The sequence below is a fragment of the Zonotrichia leucophrys genome, chromosome 11, assembly GCF_028769735.1.
Source record: "Zonotrichia leucophrys gambelii isolate GWCS_2022_RI chromosome 11, RI_Zleu_2.0, whole genome shotgun sequence".
NCBI lineage: Eukaryota > Metazoa > Chordata > Aves > Passeriformes > Passerellidae > Zonotrichia > Zonotrichia leucophrys.
The window spans coordinates 15,801,201-15,820,594 of record NC_088181.1 but is presented as its reverse complement, the minus strand read 5'-3'; the positions used below and the strand labels follow the sequence as shown (position 1 = coordinate 15,820,594).

Genomic DNA, 19,394 nt, shown 5'->3' with positions numbered 1-19,394 from the left:
TAGAATGCCTGACTTCTGCTGAATCCAGAGGACAGGCTCAGCATTTCTGTGCCCACAAATGAGGGCAGTGAGAGTGACCCTGGGCAGAGAGCACCATCAGTTTATTTGCAAGTGGAACCTGCAGTGGAGATCTGGGCTCTGGAGGCTGCTGATGAGTTTGTCCTGACACATCTATTTCTGCCCAAGGCTTTTTGAGCCAGTTCCAGGTGTGTGTCCAACTCTCCTGCATCCAGCTCTGGTCTCCAAGGGCAGCACTGCCCTGCCCAGCAGCCTGGTTGTGCTGGGGCTCACTTCTGTATGGCTCTGCTCGAGCTCCTCTGCACTGAACCCAATAAAATCAACAGGCTCCCTGCAGGTCATCTCATCCTTTGCTATTGCCACTGCTACCAGGAAAAATAAAATATAAAATATTTAAAATATAATTGTATTTAAAATATAATTTTGAAAGCAATAATTAGGGTACACAGAGCTGGCTCCTCATTGATTAAGAAGCAGACCCTGATTTCCCCTCCCTCCCCTGCAATCCAGGTAATTGTCTTCATACCTGAGATGTGTTCATACATGCAAAAACTGTCACTGTAAGTTTCTATGTAGTTTCTGGCAGAACAAATAGTGTGAAATTCTTGTTAATGGATTAATTCTTTCTTTTGTAATCTATGCTACATAGGGAAATATCTCATCTTTTAAAACTGATTTTTAAGTAACAGACTTACTCTTAAATGTGGAATTATAGATTTTCACCAGACTTATGTGTACTGGGAAAAATACTGATGTGCATTTTGCTAATTTTAAGAAATCTTTCTGGTTAGAATTTAGATCAGTGATATTTTCGATCAATTATTTATTTAAGTAATTTGTTAATGCATTTGAAAAAAATTGAAGACATTTTCAAAGTTATATTGACTCCAAAATAGAGAACAGAAGCATAGAGGAATTGTTTTCTTTCCCTTGGGGTAACAGGGTCTCACTGAGTTTATGGAAGGCAAAATTGGCCTCTTTGGTCAAATACACTTTTTTGATAATCCATCAGGTATGAAAGGGAGTTCTGTGATATTCTCCAAAAGCTTGCAAAATGAGGCTTTATTAAATGGCAAAGTGAATTTCAAAAGCAATAATCTGCTTTCAGTGGCAACCTGGATTAGTTAGGCTGTGAACTGGCTTGAAACTCCTGGTGGCATAGAAGGAGGTGAATGCAGCTTCCAGCTCAAATTCTGCAGCAATTTTAAGGTACAGACTATGCTGCAGGAATGAATCACTAACTGCAGCACGTGGAATTATGCCTTCTGTCAGGTCCTGAACATTGTAAACATGAAAGACTTTGCTGTGCAGAGCAAATCCTGTCTAGCTGTGCAGGAGCAGGTATGGCACGAGAGCAGCAAAGTGAAGGATGGGAGTGGTTGACAATTTCATGGCACAGCACCCCCAAAATGGCTCAGTCATCACAGCTGGGAGTAACAAACAGGTGTGAGAGGAGCAAGGCTGGCCTCAGAAAGGGTTTTGGGGATCAAGGAGCAAATACTGGGAGCTGATTATAATTTAGGAAAGTTCCAGGCCGGTGGGAGCTGGCAGGCAGCAAGGTGAAGCTCAGCATGCCCTGGGAGGATCTTGGGTTTGGTGCTGCCATTCCAAAGCCATCTCCTGGTCCAGGAATGAATTTGTTCTCTCTGTGCTTTCTGAGCTGATCCCCTGGGCCTCTGTTGGTGTGTGTTGTGCTTCAGAGAGCTGCTTTAGGAGCAGGGCTGAGCACAGCAGGGCATTCTGAACCACCTGTGGTGTCCAAAGCTGCAGCCACAAGTTTGGTGGTGGCTGCTCTCAGTTCAGCAGTGGGAGCTGGAATCTTGGTACAAGCTGTGGCTATTGTGGTACAGTTAAATTTATAATATGGCAAAACAGTTCAGAGTCTGCCTAAGCTCTCTGCATGCTCCTTACCTGCTCTGGAGGAAAAGTTTGTGAAGGTCAGGACTGACCCATCAGAATGTGCACTCAAAGGAGCCAATCAGCAATCCTTTATTATTTATAGCACCATCATTCATAAATGTATTTAAGAAAATGGATGATCTATTCTCTACATGTTTCTTAAAGGGATTCCATTTTAGCTTCAATGGTAATTTTTACCTTTTCCAGTAGAATTTATTGACACAATGCCTAGCACAAGCCCTAGATTTTGCATCATCCTTTTGTCTGCAAGCATATTCACCAGCCGCTTAATTTGTCATAGCCCTGGAGGTATCAAAACTAATGAGCTTTGTTTGAATAGACTTTTTCCAGTTCATCTAGCACACTTTGGGGTAATCATTCAGTTTCTGTTTGCTTCTGATGTGAAGCATTGTGGGAAATATAAGAAAATAATGGTTTAAAAAAGGCAGTATAAATTGTTAACAGCCACATTCTCTGAAAAGCCCTAAAGATGTTATATTTTTAATTTCTCTATTTATTGAAGTATTGTGAGTACCTTAAGTACAATCATTACAAGATAATATCAAAGGAGAATCTGATAAAATGCTATTTTTCAATTAGCTCTGAGCTTAATACTTTGCTTTTTTAAGTATTTCACAGCTAACAAATCTTTAAACAATCTAACCTTTCAGGATTTGGAAGTGGACAAGATAATAACTATGAATACATAATACTGCAGCAGTGCTAAGGGTTTAAAAATCTATTACTGGGATTACATACAGGAATACCTTTTATTGGTCAGACAATTGCATTTTCATTTTTATAAAGCATTTCCCTATACCCGGTATTATACCATAGAGATACACAAAAATGGAATGCAGAGGTGTGCACTGCATAAGTAATTCCTGGAAGTGTCAGATGCACTGTACAACATATGCTTTTGATCTCAAATTCCTGGGAAAATTTGTCCTTCTTGCTGATTAGGACAACGTTTGCCTTATATGCTTTAGAATGATGTATCTTTAACTTGTAGCAAGTTTCAAATTATTGAATAAGGGATTTCAAATTATTTTTCAAGTTAGGGCAATGAGGAATGATTCCCTGGAACTTTTGATTAATTTCTTCTGAAAGAAAAAAAAAAGGTGATCCTGGTAGGCCAAGCTCTAAATTAAGCAGCTCAGTGAGTCATTATTTTCAACAGGGTATAATAAGCAACTGAAACTTAACTGTGTGCTAAGTGCATCAGTAAAGCATAACACTTCTAAATAATCCATTTCAGTCCAAAAAGGGCTGTTTCATATGAACAGTCACAGGACCTTTCAATATATTTTCACATTTCTCATTAAAAGATGATTTGATGAAAAGCTTTTTCTGTGTAAAGCAGAGTGAGGAAGAGAAGGAATGGCAGGAGTTATTTGCTTTTAAATCAATCTACTTTGGAGCTTTTTTGTAGTGTCATATTAAGATGACTTGGAAAAAGCCACAAGCAGGAGAGAGCAGCACAAAGTTAGTTAGAAACTCAGCCTACTAAAATTGAAGTAGGAACTGTGGCAAGGGTTGTACCTTTCTTTAGAACAGATAATTTTATATCAGCACAGTGCACTATGGAGATGCCCCTGCTGCTGTTGAATGAAACACCCTGAGTATCAGAAGCTGTTTTAGGTTGCTCACCAACTCCTGTTGCTGAGGTTTATTTTCCATCCCAGTTGGTGCAGGTGGAGTTTTCCAAAGGCAGCTGGATAGGGGGACACAGTATGGGTAAATGAAGGTAATGTAGAATGTAATCTTATCCCCCAATGAGTTGCAGCTGGAACCAATTACTAAAGATTAGGAGCAGGCCTGATGATAACAGGCCACACCTGTAGCTAATAAGAACAGTGGCATAAAAGAGTGGATTGGTGGGATCAGGAGTCAGATGGCTGCTGCAAGGACCAGGAACAGTCAGTGCTTGGAGGAGCTGCCTGTGAGAAACATCAAGGAGGTATGAAACTCTGAGGCTGTGGAATCCTTGCACTATAATGATAATAGAGCTCTTGATATATAAGACAGCATATATAAGATGATAAGAACTGTTGTAATACAGAAGACAACAAATGGAATATACAAGATGACACAACTGCAATGTTTCTGTGGCTGGGTTGGGTCTCCTGGCTTGGAGCCCTCCCAAGCTGCCCTGTGCTGTGCAGGCCTGCACTTAGTGACACAAATCAGTTAGCAATGCAGGGCTTCTGCAGGCTCCATGTGTGATAGTGAGCTCTTAGGTGGCATTGACAAGCAGTGTTTGTCTTCTCAGAGATAGAGCTATAACTTCTGCCCGTTGCCTTCGCTGTCCTATTGAGGCTTTCATCACTGCTGCACTGGATTGCTGCTGTGAAATCTCCCCTCTTGGAGGTCACTGGGCAGGCAGTTCAGAATACAGAATGTGAAATTTCTTGTGGGGATGGTCAAGTCAGGTTCAACAAGTACGGTATTGCGCATAGGTAAGGAAAAAAGCTTTTGATTTGTTCATTATTTTAAATTCTGGCTGTGCAGCGCTTCCATCCCATTATCCTGGCACTGTCCCTTTTCTTCTCTTACTGTTGCTTAAATGTTCAGTCCCAAGATGGGATTTTAGGTCACCCTCTGTTTACTGCAGCTTATTTGAACTTTTTATTCTAAACAGTGACCTGCTCACAAATCTCAGTCATAGAAACAAGAGCTTAGAGGGGCTGCACTCAGAGTGGGCAAAAATGTGTTCAAAACTTTGTTTTATCTTAGAAAAGTGCAATTCTAGAACAAACTAACAAAAAACCCCCAAAGCAAGCCAAACAAACTTTAAAAAAAACAAACTAAGAAAAAGACGTTTTGAGGCAAAAAGATGCTTTGTGTTCTGTAATCTGTTTCAGGATTTTTTTTTTCCTGCTCTTTTTCCCCCCAAACTCTGCTCCTTGTTATAATCTTTTTTCCCCTCTCTTGTTTATTTTTTGTGTTTTCTTTTTAACTTGCTTATTTATTTAGAATCTCTCTACTATGTCTGATAGGTTCTCAAGGATAGATTCATTCAGGTATTCCATGTGGTTTTTCATATTCCAAACTATTTATGTAATTTCTTGGGATTAAACTGCTGATTTATAGGTTGGGATATAAAGTGGAACTCCAAGTACAGGATTATGAAACATGTCTTGAAAATACATCCATGTTATAAATAATAAAATAGTAGTTTTATGAGAAAGGGTGCTAAAATATTAAATGAGGCTGTCTATTCTTTATCATGACATGTATTTAATGCACTTTTTATTGTCTCCAGCACTTGAAAAAAAAGCTTACTTCAAACTTTTAATTACAGCACAAGACCAGTTTTTTCTCCTTGTAATTGTAAATTTGGACTCTTTCTTTAGCTCCCAGTTTTGTATTAATACTTACACACTGACTAAAATTGATGCAAAATTTTTGGGATCCCTTAAGGTATTGTCAAAGGTTTAAGACAAAGCTCTGTTACTTTCCCAGATGTTTGGCATAGAAAGAATGTGAAAGGTTCTGTGGTTTACAATTTGCCTGATTTGTAGGCAGATAGTTCAATTTATTGTAAAAAACTTAAGTTTATTTCTGAAGCTCATGGCTGTGGTAAGAGCAGGACTGCTCCCAAGCAGAAGGACTTGTCCCCACTGTGGGACTCTGTGTGTGGCTTCTCTCTGTGAATGAGGGGTGATGGGGAGTGGCTGATGTCCACAGCCACAGGGATCAAAAACCAATGGATGGAGCAGAATCTGTCTCTGTGAAATGCTGAAAGAGCAAATCTGAGCTTTGCTGCAGTTAGACAGGAGGTGGGAGCGAAGAATAAAGACTTGTGTGTTCCTTGTAGATAAACAGACCTGCAGCAGAGTAACTCTGTCATCAGAGTGTGCTTCTGAAAGAAAGAGCCTGCTGCAGCTTCAGCTAAACACTCCAGGAAGGAAAAAGAAAAATAAATCACATTTAGAGAAGTGTGTACTCCCTGTGTTCAGGGAGTGCCAGGCAGTGTGGGGTCACACAAACATTTATTCCTCAGGAGAGCAGGGTGGCTATGTGTAGTATTTACCTGTCCTTTAGGGCTTCAGGGGTCACTGTTTTTGTCAAGCACTTCCTCTACTCTTCCTCCTCCTTTGGTGGATGATACCTGTGGCATTCAGTCTTTAGGGGTTTATTTTGGTAACTCTTGATTTTTACAGCAGCGGTTCGGCTGTTGTTTTTGATACACTTGTGTAAACCTAAAGATGGGTGTACCTGAGGGGTTTGGTAGTCTGAAGTAGCTCATATTCCTAAGAGTTGCTGTACTGATGAGTTTTGAACTGGTGTTTGAGTGCAGCAAACAAATTTGGTCAAATTGACTATCTGTCAGCTTATGTTAGAAATTTGGAATATCTGGTTTGGCACATCTGGGACAAAATCGCTGAAAAGTGCTGGTGGATGCACCAAACCCTTTCTGATTAGAAGCTTGGTTTTCAGCAGTAACAGGAAAAAGTCCCCAAAAGGAACAAATTAAAGGCTGCACTTGACCTTAGGACTTTACCTTAGGTGGAATTAGTACCTGGAGTAACTCTTTTTGCAATGATAGAATGGGGCAGACAAGATTAAAGAATTTTGATGATGAATTGCTTAAAGCTCTATATGCGCCCCCTCTACTTTCAACATTTGTATTTCTTTGCTATAGAACAAGTTTTTGTATCAGCACTCTAGAATGTTTACATCTTCTGTTACTGGACAGTTCTGCCTCAATCATGCTTTAATTTTATTTTTGTTCAGTGAATAAATTTCCACAGCTCTAAGTAGACAAAGTTGCTTTACTTTTGAAATATGTAAGATTGTAAATGTAAAATTGCAGATTTTTAATGAAGGTTTTCTAATTAGTAGAGTGAATTAATTCCAATTTTTAAAGAAAGAAATGTATACATTTTTAATTATGCCATTGAAATCAGTGGAGGCAGTGTGAGTGATCCAGGTATGGGCTGTTTCCTACTTTGTGTGTTTTAATGACTCAGGTGAGTGGCAAAGCACAGAACTGATGCAGAGGTGGAGCCCTGGAGCTGGAGGTTGCGAATTTGGACCTACAGTGGTATATAATACATGCTAGAGCAATTTTTACCTTGTTTAAAGATGTAAAGCAGCATTGGATTATCCTTCAGAGCAGCCTGCAAAACTCTAATGTATTCATTGGAGAGAGGCAGCTGAAGAATGGCTGAAGGGAAATACTTATTTGTTTATTTCACTGTGAGATATGAGTGTTAGTTTGGCATGGCAGTGGAATTAAACCCTATAAAAAAGACACAGTTTTTGTAGCACTATTGTTTAGCTGACAAAAATGTATCGACTACAGTGGACACTGACTCACATTGGCAGGAATCAGCTTTAGGGAATTCTGCTTCACCAAACAGATCTCTTCACTGTTGATGTTTGACAGTATAGCCATTCAGAGGGACCTAAGATGAGATATATGAAGAGGGAGGGATGCTGTAGAATAACTACCTTCATCTGGAAATGAAATCAGATATTAATTCTTAGAGAAACATAAAACCTCTGAAAAAAGGAGAAAATACAAATGTATTTTTCATGAAGACTTGTGCTAAAACCTTGGAGGTCTTGCTTCATTCTAACATCTAAAGGTGAATATGAAATTTGTTGCTAGAAAATTATGTATCATTGTGGAACTCATATAAGATGCACTCAACAGTTAAATGGATTTTTTTTATCTGTAATTGTACAGAAGATTTATATAAATTACCTTATAAAAACATGGTAATAGAGGGAAAAAGTACCAAAAAGTAATAGCAGAATTGCCAGAAGACTTGAGGAAGCTTGAATAGTATGTCAGATGTATTCTGAGTTTTGATTATTCTACATGTGTTTTAAAAAATTCAAGCATGCATGGCAGCATGTATTGTGTAATTTCTGGTGCTAGAGGGAATGCTCAAGGAGGGGGAATCCACTGGTCTATATTTGATGCAATTGTAATAAAATTAGTTTAGAGTTCCTGAATGCTTTTCAGCCTTTGTTTTTCTTGTATAACTTGAGACGTTTTTTGAGTAAATAAGATAAGAGAACAAAAATGAACTTCCTAACAGTAATTTGTGAGAATGAGTGGGAAGGTTTCTGATAAAATACAGGTGTGATGTGGTTGGGTTGTGGACAGTTGTTTTCTGTTCTTCTGCTACAAGAACTGATTGTGTGCTGGCTTTGGGTTTCACATCAGGTGGACACAGTTTGGTCATCCTCTCTTCAATTTGCCATTTCAGCAGTGGTTTTTAGCACTTAGTTTGGTTTTCTAGTAAGAAATAACAATGCAGCTCAACAGAGGAGAAGGAAGTTCCTCTGGATCTTGCAGTAGAACAATTGACTGCCCTTCCAGTGCCTGTGGTGCTTCAGAATAAAACCAAGTTACAGCAGTGCTGATGTTCATGGAGAATACATGTAGGGCCCAATCCTGTTTATGTTTGGGTCAGATTGGGTTTGTTCTTGTGGTACAGGAGCTGTTTGGTGTTTTGTTCACACTCACTTGGAAGGAAAGGCAACCAATAAGTCCTTGTTGGAACTAGTAGGTAAAAACACATAGGTGTTTTTAGTTGGTTGCATGTTTTTGTTTTTCTTTTACATATTTGAATTTAACCTGTAAGGATGTAAGGTCCTGTTTCTATTGAATTATGTTAAACTACACTGACATGTATATATTTTTTGACTATTGATATTCAAATTAAGTCAAAAGAAAAAGATGGCCTTTAGCCATATATACATGTAAAAAGATATGCATGTAAAATAAGGCAAGTTTTTTTGGCAAAACTCGACTAGAAAGTTAACATTTGTGTTTGAAATAGTCTGAATCTGTTTGGGTAGACAGTTCTAGATGAAGGTAAGTGATTAGAAGAGTAATATTTTAGAGACCTTGGCAGTTTGGCCTCGGTTATCCTGCTGGAATGGTTTCAGGTACTCTGTTGGAGCTGAGGGATGTCACCAGCCAGGTGTTCTGGTGTGTTTGTTTGGGGTAAGCTGCTCTCTGATCTGGGGGGTGACATTAAATTGTCAATGAGGGTATAAGCTGGCTGCCAGCAGCTCCATCAGTGAGGCTGGAGCTGGGCAATGGCAGGAGTGGAAGTTGTGGCTGTGATTCGCTCAGGTGCTGCAGGGATGCTCTCTCCTGGATGCTTGGCTGCAGCACACGCTGTTATCAGTGCTTTCCAACTTGTATTTAAATGTGTACATACTCTTGATCCACATGGGTTTTTTGTTTGTTTGTTTTTTCCCCCAGTTTGTCCTGGGGGAATCAGGATAAGCATTGAATCTACTTTTTTTCCCCACTTTTCTTTGTTATGCCATCCTGTTCATTCTCAGGTATGTTTTCATAGGGGAGTTTAAAATGAGCTTCCTGACACATGTATTCTTTACCTAATTCTGAACATGACATAAAAAGGAATCTTTTTCTGCTACAGTAAATATTTTTGTAGTACAGCATGCTTATTTAATGTAAGTAGGTTTCTGTGATACCGTGCAAAATGGGACCCGATTTTATTAGAGTAGCCTAAAGAACAGAATAAATCCTTTAAGCCAATTGTATAAAAATGCAAATTTAAGTCAAGCAATTAAAAACAGATAGAAATTAGAGATTTGGATTTTGCAGAGCAAGCTTTCTACAGCCACTGCCAGATTACTGTGCAATTTATCTGGATTCTGTCAGCGATAGTCAGACTAGATTTTGATAAAGAGCAGCAAATCTGTCCCTCCATAGCTCCTGTGACTTGCCGCAAATTTCATTCAAGTTGAAGCGTCTGTACAATCCCTTGAATAATTTGGAGTTAATCATTTGTACTTCACAGCCTCTGATAGGCCTTAGACTTGGGGGGTGGGAACAGATTTGGCTTTTTAATCGCCTTGTATATTGTACAGCGTGAGATAAATGACAGAGACTGTCGGAAATCTACATTCTTGCTTCTGATGCAAAACTGTAATTAATTTTGTGCAGTGTTTCAGAATTGATCGTGGTCACTTGAATTTCTAATTTTTCATTCACTTCAAAGACCTTTTTTTAAGAAGAATGTGCTTGGAGTGTGTGAATGCTCTCTGATGCTAGTGTACTAAATGAGTATTTTACGCCTCTTTTTCAATAAGGTGAAACAGAGGTCAAGGCGTGTGTCTCGTGTTTATCTCTGTCCCAGCCTGCTTCAGGATGTATTTTCTGACTTATAGGAAATGCAATCAAACTTAGGAAATTACATCTAAATACTTAAGCTGCAGTGTGTTCACTTCTGTGCCTTGTAGAAATCCAAAAGGCTTCTTTCAAAAATCCTTTTCACTATAAAACAATTAAGCACAATTTAGGCAATAATTATCCTAATTAACTACACTATAATGTTTGGATTCAAGATTATAGAAACATTGTATCTGTTCTCTGCTGCAATAACAACAAGTCTTCCTAATTTCTCTGTATTGATAGTACTTGTATGTGCTTCTTTGTTTGGTATATTTCACTGTAAAAATATTTGTCAGTGAAAGATTGAACAATATGAATGAATTTGATTATGCCATTGTCAAAAACCCCATGCATCACAATTTCTTGTTTTTAATCACTACTGTAAACCTCACAGCCTGAGGGCATAGTTTTAATTTGGGTGCCTTACTAATGAAAAGAAAAAAATAATTGTTTTGCCTGGATTTAATAATAAGCAATAAAATCAGCCAACCAGATTTTACCTCTGCATTCAATCTCTTTTTTATTATAAAACATTTTTGTCCTTTTTTTTAGATTACAGGCGTAGATACCGAACATTTTACTAATAAATATTTCAGTTTGCTTATGAAGGCTAATGCTGTCATCTGAATATGGAATTATATTTCTTTCATGCTTCATTATCATTTCATGGTAGTAATGACAGTGAGGCGATGGAATATTTACAGGCTTTTCAGAAGACATTTATCCAATACATTTCCCTGAAGGGCACCTAGGCTTAAAGATACATTATCCTTTTATAAAACACTGCCCAGAATCCCAATTTCTGAATCAACCAATCAGAACTTGTTTTGCAGCAGTTACTGCTAAAACCCTCCAGCCAGTCTCATATTAATCCTGTGAATCTGGGGTGGGAGGCTGTGGGTGGGGGGCTGGGCAGAGGGGGAAGAGGGAGCACTCACTCCTTAATCATCAGGCTTGGTACTTTAAGTAAAATATGTTATTTCTTCTGCACTGATGCGGTTTTTCAAACCAGTACTTGGAACATTTCATTGAGATTGGGTGGACTGCAGCAGTGAAGGCTGGGTTTTCAAATTTGGAGGAATTTTTAAAATTTCAAATTTGTCAGGCTCACATTACATTAATTTATGATGCCTTTGTCTGTTGGAGCGTTGCATGAGCAGATTCCTTGGATCTCTGTTCTTGTGCACAAACACATCCCAGGAATCCACCTTGGGTTAGAGCACTCAGGCACTCATTCCATCTGTTGCTCAGGAGTTGGGGCTTTCTCACAAAGTGCCCCTGTGCTGTGTGGAAGAAGCAGCTCTTATTTGTGTCTATGTAAGAGGTCATATTTTTAAACAAGAGAAGAAAGCAGAAGTTTTACACTGTTCTGACAGCACTATGTCAGTGATGAGTTTTTCGGAGAGGTAATGGAATCAGGATCTGCTGCTGGCCCTCTGTGCTTGCATGTGTCTGTGCTGCATTTGGCAGAGCAGTAGGGAGATTTCTGTGGAGATTCAAGAACTCCTCTAGCTGAGGTGCTGCAGAACTCCGTAGGAGCTGATGGACTCTGTGCCCTTTGTTGAAGAACCTGAGGATCTCTGCTGTATGGCAATGAGTGATTTAGACATAACATGCACAGCACTGAAATTAATACAGTGGAAAGATCCCTGCACAGGCAGACCCTGGTGCTCAACGTACTCCAAGGTAGCCAAAGGTGATTTTTTTTTTTTTTTTTTCAGTGAAAGCTGTGGAACAGATCTTCATTAGAAAAAAATGCTGTGTAATAACAATGAAGAATTATCTCATCTGAGAGATGCACATCCTGAGCTGCATGCAGCTTACATTATCCTCCTTCAAGTGTTGGTTTTAAATTTCTCTGTCCAGGGGTTCTAACTTACAGCTTCAAAATCCTGAGGTATTTTGAAATAATGCAATATTTGCCACTAAACCAATTGGCATATACCATCTGTTACCACATGCATGTATCCAAGATAGTGCATTTTATCCCCAGAAGGGGTGTAGAAAATGCATGTCTGCCAAGAAAGTTGAGTGGCTGTGGTGAAGGAGTCTGAAGTTACATTTATGCTCTTTGGCAGCCAATCTCAGTGCCTCTGGTAGTCGTGTGAGCAGGCATTTCTTCTCCTTTTCTGTCTTTCCTAAAATGCAAGTTTTAAAATTTACATGGGCAAGTCACTTTGGGGCATATTTTTACTGGGCTTGAGACTTGGTTCTCTTTTGACAACTTGATCTTCGTTTTTGCATACAAATTTTGGAGCAAGAGCAACATGAAATAAATACCTGTGTATTTTCTGCTGTAACTGCTTGTTTTGTGCCTGAGAACAGATAATTAGAGATAAATGTGCTCAGATGTGCACCTGCATATCAATTTGGCTGCAAAAATAATTTCTGCTGTTCAGTTCTCTGTCTATCAATGTAACAGCCACCACACAAAGAGGACTTCCAGGACTCGAGCCCCAGTTGTTGTTTAAATAAAAGCAAAATTCTATATACACAGAGTGAAGCTGTTAAGGTAAGACTAATAGACTCCCTCTGGATTAAAATATATGCATTTGATAAACTGACCACTGATTTGCAAATTAAAAGTGATTCTTGTGCTACAGTCAGCATAATGTAGAAGATTCTTTTGCTCTTGCAGTCACTGAGGATTTTTTTTCTCTCCATCAATATGGGTCCAGTCATGCCCAACACTGTTCTGGTAAAATGAGAATTCCCTGAGTCCCTTTTGTTGGCACTGAGCACTTCCACTTATTTTCACAACATTAGGAAAGAGGATGCCTGACGTGTTTGAGCAGAAATCAGTCTTGGTGGCTGTTAATCTCAATGAAACCACAAAGCTGTTCCACAATACAATTAAATTCCCAGTTAACAATCTCGTGTATATCTTCACTAATGCTGTTGTTTCCTCTGTAATCTCCACTGAAATGCTTTAATGATTTCTAATGACTCCTAGATCTAAAGCAAGATTGATCTTGTAGACTGTGCACACTTGTTGATGCTCTGTCTGAAGAGTGTAGATAGAAACACAATGGTGAGTCACCATTGTGCACAGGCTGTTTGTGTTGGTTTTGAGAATTTCAGTGCTGCTGCCATCCCAGTGATAGCAAAGCTGGTGTTTTGCATGTCTGTTTTGCTCTGGAATGCCTGTGGCTGTAGTGGTTTGAGCTATTCACCTTTTGCTGCTGGATAACAGGTCTAGAGAGTGGTGGCTGTGCTGCTGTGTGTCAGCATTGGCAGGAAACTGCTGGAGGGCTTTGGAGCAGTGTCTGAGCAGACCGTGCCAATGTGGTCCTGGAATATGGATTCATAATGCTCATCCTGGCTGGAGAGAAATGTGCAGCTCAGTAGGAGTGGCAAATGGGAGGAACTAGGCTGATCTTGAAAACCCAACTTCTACCCAAAGCCCCCGCCCTTCTCACAAACCCATAACTGAAATTATTGGGCTAAAACTCAGTGCTCATATTCAGGGTTTTGGGAGGTGCAGGAAAACCAGATTTCTGTGTACAATCATCTTCATAAATAGCCTCATATTTCATCCCTGTTGGTTATCCTCTCCCCTCAATCTGCAGAAATGTCTGTCCTTGAAGATTAGATGCTTGGAGATTAGATACTCTGGTTGCATGCAGATCCTGAGCTGCTGGAGTGGGAAGGATAGGCCTGCATGACAATTGCTCAATATATTAGATACATATAGGGTTCACTTAGTGTCAATATTTCTGAGAATTAATATTTGGAAGCATCAGCATGAGCTATTTGTAAGATCTTTCAGAAAAAGCCTTTCCTGCTTATGATTTACTTTGAAGAATAACACTCTCCTTCCAGAACTTGTTTCAGTAGGTTGGCTTTAAGAGCATCAAAGGAATGAGGCCTCTCCAAAGTGAATGCTAAACTGAAAGATATATTTGATTACAAAGGAGATTGTGCATAACAGTAATTTGTATCTCTAAATAACCTCTCATGCAGTAGATTTACAGTTGGGATGTGTGAGGGGGTGTGCCTCATGCTGCAGGATCATAAAGCTTGTAGATAAAATGCAAGATATTACTGGAGCATGCCTTTCACCCCTGTGAGTGCCAGGTATCTCATCCTACAATAAAGCACTTAAATTTTTTAAAAATTTTTAAAATTTGTTTGGTTTTGATTTGGATTTTTTGCTAGCAAAAAAAATCATAACCAAATTAGTCAGGCAAAAACATCCAGAGCAAACATATTTAAATTTAAACAACCAGGTTGAAACAATATTTAAAGAAAGTTTTTCTTAAAACAAAATTTTGCAATTGCAACTTAGTTTTTCCTGAATAAGGTAAAGATAACAAATAACATCCAGTAGTCCAAACTACTTTCAGGTGTAGTTGAAAAAATGTTGCATTGCCATTAGCACAAAATTGTTCAAACACATTGATTACTTGCCCAGATCATTAGAGAGCCATGCAAAGAGAGGAAAAAAATTAGTAACTGTTATGGTGTTTTCAGCAGAAATATCTGTTGTGGGCTGTGAAAGTTATCACTCCATGCCTGCTGGATGCAATGGAATATCACTTGTTTTGGTGTCACTGCTCTGGCATTGCCTCTGTCCCATTCTGGGTTGCTGCTGCTTCCTCTCTCCCTCCCTCCCTCTGGATGAGCCCATTAGCAGGCATTGACTGCCCACTGTAATCTTGATTTCCTTTCTAGTTGCTGATAATAAGAAAAATGTTATAATTACACTAGACAGGTCTCTGAAATTGTGATTATCTAAGTAATAATCTTGCAGCACGGGCTTTCTTTGTTTTTAAGAGCCAAAGACTACTTTTCACCTTGTGATTAACCAGGAAAAGGGGGTAACATCGAGCAAATGCACATCCTGTCCCCATCCCTTAAGCCTCCTGCTAAATCCTAAGCAGCTGTGTATGACTGTTATTACTCAGGAGAATTTGAACTCATAACATTTGAGATGAAAAAAAGGACTCAAAGCTGCTCACCAATCAAGAATGAAACATTTCTGCTCTGCAAGAGTTGCCCCGACAGAGAATAAATCAGTAAATCATTACCCACGTTGTGTCCCCCCCAAGTGTGCATCTCTGTGCAGTGGTTTAGGGCAAACACAACCCCTTGTACACTCATTGTCCCTGGAATCTGATGCAGCACTTGCTTGAAAATCCACTTTGATCAGTGAACATTAAGCAAAGTGTCGACAAAAGGTCATTTGGCCTCAGGGAGGAAATGGAAAATTTTATGTACAGAACACATTGCAGTGAGTACAGGGTCATTATAACTGTGAGAATAGCTGTTGTGGTTTTTGCTTTTTTATTTTTTTGGCTTGGCTGCTATATGACTTTGAACTTGGCATGGGAGCAGAGGCTGCTGGGGCAAGAACTCCTCCCTCCAGTGATCACATGAGCCCCTGTGAATTCCTGACAGGGCCAGCACAGAGCCCTGTCCCACAGCAGATATCATATTTTGACATAGGACTTCAATTGCAAAATGTTGATGACTGGTGCAAATGTATTGATTTGAGTTTTTTCTCCCCCCCTCAATAGACCAAAGTGCTGTTTGCAGTTAGAAGAGGAGGAGGAAGCCAGTGAAACAGAGTTGAATCTACTTCTTAGAAGCCTGGGTTATCAAACTCATTAATCTACATGTCAAGAGGCTAGGAATGAATAATTGTGTGTAGAATTTATCTGCCAACATGATAGCTACTTTTCAGCTCTCTCTTCAGAGCTCTTTCATTGTGCTTGGCTTTATTATATGCTTTGTCTTTTCTATTTCTAGTCTGTTGGGGAGGTATAGAAATATGTACCTCAGCACTACAGAGGACAGTTGCTTTGAAACATGGCACTGGTGATTTTTTTGCATGCACATTTTTTCTTACTTAGGTGTTTGAGCATCAGGGTAGCTTGCAAGGTTTACTCTTTGTTCACATATTAATTCTTATTGTTATGAATGTTATTCCACAAAAAGAAAAAAAAATCACCTTAAAGGTAACATCTTTGTGCGGTTTTTAACAGCTTTGTGGTCAATACTGGCTGCTTTATTAGAATAGTGTTCTTGTTAGTAAAGCTTATAAGTGATGGGGATTTCAGGGCATTTCATAGAAATGGTGTTTCAGGAACCTCAGTAGTGTCAAGGTGTTTTCTCTATTATTTGCTATGTGGGTGTTCATTGCCATGAAGGACAAAATCCAAAACCAAAGCTGGTGTGGAGAGGGTGGTGGAAGGCAGCTTTGGTAGGGATGTGATGTTAATTTGAGTTCAGAATATAACTTTCTTTCTGAAAGAACATTGTCCCAGTTCTGATCTTGAGCTTATTTTATGCCATTTGGCAGTACAGTAGATAAACCACTTTCTCCAGGACTTCCTATTTTATTTATACCAAATCTGCACGCTTGGGTCTTGCTTACTGTGGGTGTTTTCAAGATAAAATGTTCATGTAATTCTGTTGCCAAATTTAATTTCAGATTTGTAATATCTGTAAAATAAAGCTGCAGTTGATTCTTGGAGAATTCCTGGGGGTGTGTGGTGTGTTATTTTTGTTTGTTTGTTTCTTCTTTACTAGGGCAAATGATATATCAGAATTGTGTCAGCAATCAAAACCATTAGGCCAGACTAGTGTGTATCTGCTGATACCCAGGAATTCACAGGCAGAAGTAATAATTATTGGTGCTCATAGCAAAAATTGTATCTGCTGCTAATCTCTTGCCTGAGCTCTCTGAGGCATCTCTCCTGTTTCCTGGCCCAGCCAGAATGCTTCACAGAGATATTACCCAGGTGTGGCATTTTTCCCAGGAATCTGTGTGACACTGGCAGCAAAATTCAGCATTTAGCCCTTGTTACACTGGAATTACACCACTGTAAAGTGACTGGTGAGAGGCAAATAGTGTGTTTTTAAAGGGTCATGAACAATGCCTTCCCATTTTTTCACTGTACCATTGGATGAAATGGAAATGTGTAATGAGAAAGGGAGGGAGCTTTCTGCTCAGTGTGTGTATGGTGAGCCAGAACAATGTTTATTGTAACAGGATGAAGGTACTGCAAGTCTAAGTGGTTTCAACGATGTTTCCTTCATCCCAGGAGCATCTGAACCCAGCTTCTGCCTTGTCAGCCACATTTATGATGTGTTCATAATTAAATGTCCACGAAGCTCACAGCATGCTGACCACAGAGGGGCCATAAGCAGTAAAGATAAATGAGAGAGAGAGATGTAATATTGCTTCACTTGTGGGTTTAGTCTGATGTTAAAGATTGTCAGTGATAATTATTAATATGTGACCTGGTTGAGTCTTTATGTGAACAATCACAATTTTAATAAAGTGGTAAACTCTGCTCTCTCTATGTAATCTCACTCTGTATTTGACTGTTTTACAATTAATTCTAGAATTTCATAAAAATTTTCAGTAGTTGAAAAATAATATGGGAACATGCTGATGCTACTGACATTTTTATTCAAAGCTGAAGTAGGACTAAAATTTGAAAGAAATTGAAAAGGAAAGCTGTAGTCTAAGTTGTGGTATGGATCAAATCTAATCTGGTCAATTGTTTGTCACCTCAAATGAGTCACTGGCATCCTTCTTTGTTAATACCAGTAAAAAACACCTGGATGTGCTATATGGTATAATAATCCCATATCTGTTTTCAGCTGAATTTCCAGTTTACTGCAGTGGATCCACTCACCTGATTGTTACCGAAAATAGCTGTGTTGTGCAACTGCAAAAAATGTTTTGTTGTTGAATTGGATGTTTAAGACTTGCCACTTATCTTCTTTTGCTTATCTCTCTCAATTGTACTTATTAACAATTGAGCAGGAGATATATTCCAGTTTAGAAAATCAAAATAACATAGAAAATCATAAATTTGTAAAGAAATGTTGCCCTGTGACTGGCACACTGCTAAAAACTGCTTAATGAATATTTAAAATGTATTATCTCCCAGGTTTTCAAAATGTGATTGCAGGAGGAGTGCTGTTGTGTAGTTATATCAGGAATTAATGCTCCAACACAAAATTATTTTTGAAAAAGCAGTGAACGTACAAAGGCAACAAGTTACTGTAGGTAATGCTGTTTTGGTGTTTGAAATTTGGAGCTGTAAGAATGCCAGATATTTACAATGGTGCATCTGAATTTGATTTCTTTTTCTCCATCATTATAGAAGTGGAATGAACAAAAGTGAACTGCAGAATTCAGGTATTAAAATGTGCTTCAGAGCCAGTTATTTTTATTTGAAAACAAATAATTTAGCAAATTTTCACACAAAAAGGTTACTTAATTTCCCACCAAGAAATGGATGTTATTTTGGAGGGTATATGTGTTTATTTTTCAAGGCTGTTTTACAGCTGGAATTCCCATTTACTTGGCAGTATTTTCACATGCAGGGAGCTGCAGTTCCTGGTTAGCATTTACCTGGTTACCAATTACCCCCAGAACTCCATAAATTCAGGATCTGATTCTGACACGTTCACAAATATTTCTTCTTCACTTTGTATCTCTTTTCTGAAAGGTGGATGGAAATTGTTCACCTGAGGGATGGTAACTGTTAGTAGGTGGAACCAAATGAAGTATTAGGTGTGTTCCAGCATGCTCTTACTGAGGAATTTCATGGGTTTATTTGTGAGGTAAGATATTATTGTAGCCCTAGTTAAAGTAGGAGAAACTTTCAGATTTTTTTTTTATTTTAGTTTGGGAAGAAAGGTGAAAATTCTGTTTCCCTGAAATGACTGCAGGGTATAGTGTGAGCACAAAATCCTGCCAAACCATTTTCCTCTGCTAATACAGGTGCTTGGGCAGGAACAACTCTGTGCTGTTCTGCTGTGTATTGAAATGTGGCTCGATTGTCTGTGCTCTAAAAGGTTCAGTTTATTCCTGAATCCAACCATTTCTTTAACTCACCAGTGTATGCAAACTATTAATGATACTTAAGTGATGTGTACATCACAATGGATGCCAGTTTTATGATGTTAATAAAAGTAATTATATGCACCAATATGGTAAAGGAAAAAGAGTAAAATTCAAGGAAATGTTTATTAAATGCAATCATTTATTGGAAATAAATGCTGTAGTGTTGTCTTTGTTTAGTTGATCAGCCCAAGCATTTTATCAAAGTTTGCCTGTCAGGCTTGCATGTCTTTGGGAGCCTAATTGACGCTAATAGACTTGAAAAGAGGAGGAGTAAACTTAGAACATAATGCACATATAAAGATCCAGAGAATTGGTAACTAGTTATAAATGCATCAAAGTGCTTTCAAATGAAAAGCTTAAACAAAGGAATAACATTTGGATAATAAAGAAGTCCATTACGCTTAAATGGCTATGAACAGGTAAAAAAAAAAAAAG

At 38.7% G+C, this 19,394-nt stretch overlaps 1 long non-coding RNA gene across 5 annotated transcripts in view; it reads left to right on the top strand.

Moving 5' to 3' along the window:
- Nucleotides 1-19,394, top strand: part of LOC135452764 (uncharacterized) — a 147,663-nt gene that overhangs the window by 32,395 nt on the left and 95,874 nt on the right. Inside the window, exon 1 of one of the 5 annotated variants that reach the window (XR_010441695.1) lies at nucleotides 3,837-3,877. The exons of the other annotated variants lie outside the window; for them this stretch is intronic. This is a non-coding gene — a long non-coding RNA (uncharacterized LOC135452764). Of the gene's footprint in view, nucleotides 1-3,836; nucleotides 3,878-19,394 lie in introns of those variants that run through there. 5 annotated transcript variants of the gene reach the window in all.